General features: G+C 41.3%; 1 pseudogene across 1 annotated transcript; it reads right to left on the bottom strand.

The window, feature by feature from the left end:
* Positions 1-459: 459 nt before the first annotated feature.
* On the bottom strand, positions 460-2,480 carry LOC149225506 (pentatricopeptide repeat-containing protein At4g30700 pseudogene; annotated as a pseudogene). Its single transcript, XR_016247679.1, has 2 exons — positions 796-2,480; positions 460-658 (listed from the first exon to the last, which is right to left on the bottom strand). The product of XR_016247679.1 is annotated as a pentatricopeptide repeat-containing protein At4g30700 pseudogene (transcript).
* Between the last annotated feature and the right edge of the window lie 299 nt (positions 2,481-2,779).

Raw genomic sequence — 2,779 nt, 5'->3', positions numbered from 1 at the left:
GTTGCATGAACATCCATCAAAACTGTAGAGTTACACACTAACATGGAGAAAACCATCAATGATGCTACAGAAGAAGAACATAATTACAAAGTGATAAGCCACGCACAAACCTTCAAACTGTTTATGTTCAGACATGAATCAATATGTTGCTAAAGCCAGTTCATATAATGAAAACTAGTCCAAACCATACAAGTGCATAACGTCAAGTCTTCCAGATTGAACTTTGTAGGACTACCAATAAATGCTACACAGCACAAATAGCATATTTAGGCCATATCCGCTCTTCTCACAAATTGTATAGCTTATCAAGTCACATATCTGGTAGCATCTTTGAACCAAAATGCGAGTATAACATAATGGAGTAGAAAAAAGAATGGGTTGTGTGAACATTCATCAAAACAGTAGAAGAACACACTAACATGGAGAAACTATCTACAATGCTACATAAGAACATAATCATAAAGTGGTAAACCATGCACAAACCTTCTGCCTATTTTATGTTTAGACATGAATCGTGAGTTGCCAGGGTTGGTTCAAATAATGAAACTTGGTCCAAAACATACAAGTGCAGAACATCAAGTCCCACTATCCACCAGTTTGAACTTTGTAACACTACCACTAAATGCTACACAGCATAAATGACACCTTTACGCTATATCTGCACTTCCCACAATATTGTATAGCATATCAAGTCACACAGTACTTCAAGAGAGTACTACTTTCATGAGGTACAAAACAAAATTCACCAGTATGTTCAAGATAGACTTTGTAATGAAATTAGACTATACTACTTACCTCCTATATGCTAATAAAGTAACAGCTAGTATTATTGTAAAAATGCTCGTCTGTTGTTCTGTAATACTGGGCATCACCAATAATCCCCACAGGAGCATTTCCCGTCCTTAAAATGATGGAACCGTTTTGCATCCCGCACAATTAATTCTCGTTCAACAATTTTAGACATAATCTTAATGGCATTGTGGCAATCACCACACACTCGAAGGTTTTTAATTATCCTCAGTGTTGTGCCGGGTGGAGTGCTGATAAGCCCGTAAGCTATGGCCAGCCTCTCACTGTGATGCATCAGAGCTATTTCTTTCTGTGCCTCGTCCACATCATGCAAGACGTATTTTGTGTCAGGTACATATCCTGCTTCCTTCATCTGACCAGCTAACCCCTCCAACTTTGCATATATCTCCTCCCTCTGCGGGTGCGATAAGGTCCCAGCACGATACTCGTGCACTGTACTTGCTTTTGGCGTTGGGGGTTTCATGATGTCAGTGTCCTTCAAAGTTTCTCTGCCACTGCTTCTATTAGCCCCGTTGTTTCTATTAGCCCACCTTCCACCTACACCACCACCACTTACGTTTGATCTCGGCCCAACTCTATTTGGCTCCAACTCGCTGATCTTCTCCGCAGCCCGTTTCTCCATATCTTCATTCCCGTGACTCTTGCAGGCGTTGCGCAGTGTCTCCCAAACCATAGCACTTGGCTTTGTTGGTATCTTACTGATGAACTGCTCTGCTTCCTCCAACCGCCCGGCTCGACCCAGAAGATCAACCATGCACACATAGTGCTGCATGGAATAAAGGAGTCCGTAGTCTTTATCCATCGATTCATAGTACCTCTGGCCTTCATCCACCAGTCCCAACCGATTGCACGCCGAAAGCACCCCGAGGAAAGTGTTTCCATTCGGTCTCACACCTGCCTCTTTCATCTGCCCAAACAACTGAATCGCCTCATCTGCAAGGCCACTGTATGACAACCCGGCAATCATATAATTCCATGAAGAACAATCTCGCTCAAGCATTTTATCAAACACTTGGCGTGCTTCCTGCACGCACCCACATTTCCCATACATCTCAATAATTTTATTATCCACCAAAATATCGGGCCTAAATCCACTTCTAATGATGTGATCATATACCTCCCTCCCCTCTTCTAGCGCCTTCAAATCCGCACAACACTGCAGAATACAAACATAACTAATAGAATCCATGGGAATACCTTGCTTCTGTACGTTTCTGAAAAGTTCCATGGCTTCGCTCAGCTTTCCTTCTTTGGATGCAATCCTCAAATCCTCGATGGCGGCACTGGTTGCCCTGGTGCCTCCGCTGTAAGAGCTCCCCACGTGACCTCCAGCATAACTTGGGCTTTGGGTTACTGGGTTTGCAGATGCGCTAAGGTGTTTAACAAGCATGCATTTGGTTCTAAACGCAGGACAAAACTGGGCTTCTTTGGGCGTCCTGGAGCTCAGAAACCTGAAGAACTGAACATGGGGATCGTCATAGGGAATTCGCGTGTTCCTTACCTTGAATAGGGTTGTCAGGTATCTCAACTTGTTCATGCCTGCGGCTCCCTGCATCATTGCCGTTTAACTCATCCCCTCCTGCGCTGCACGAATAATGGCAAATGCCTAATCCTAGGATTTTATAGAGGGACCGGAGCAAATATCGGGGCAGAAAAGTTTTGGCTCGCGTTACATCAAGAGTTTTAACGAATTTAGATAGTGTGGTGAAATAGTATTTTTAAATTCCGTAGTCTAAAGATTATGTTTTTTTGGAAAAATGAGGAATTTTTGTAAATTCAAATAAAAGTTGTTAAATTTCATAATTTTAAGTGTTTTAGAAAATTTTGATGGTGTTGAATCTATTTTCATCATTAAGAAACATGATTCAAACACTGTTTAAATTTCATAATTTTAAGTGTTTTAAAAAATTTTGATGGTGTTGAATCTATTTTTATTATAAAAAAACATGATTCAAACACTATTTCTCTA

Source organism: Pinus tabuliformis, chromosome J (genome assembly GCF_031772625.1).
Source record: "Pinus tabuliformis cultivar Carrire ecotype Pingquan chromosome J, CPIR1, whole genome shotgun sequence".
Lineage (NCBI taxonomy): Eukaryota > Viridiplantae > Streptophyta > Pinopsida > Pinales > Pinaceae > Pinus > Pinus tabuliformis.
Note: the sequence above shows the minus strand (reverse complement) of the source record. Positions and strands in the feature narration are given on the sequence as shown.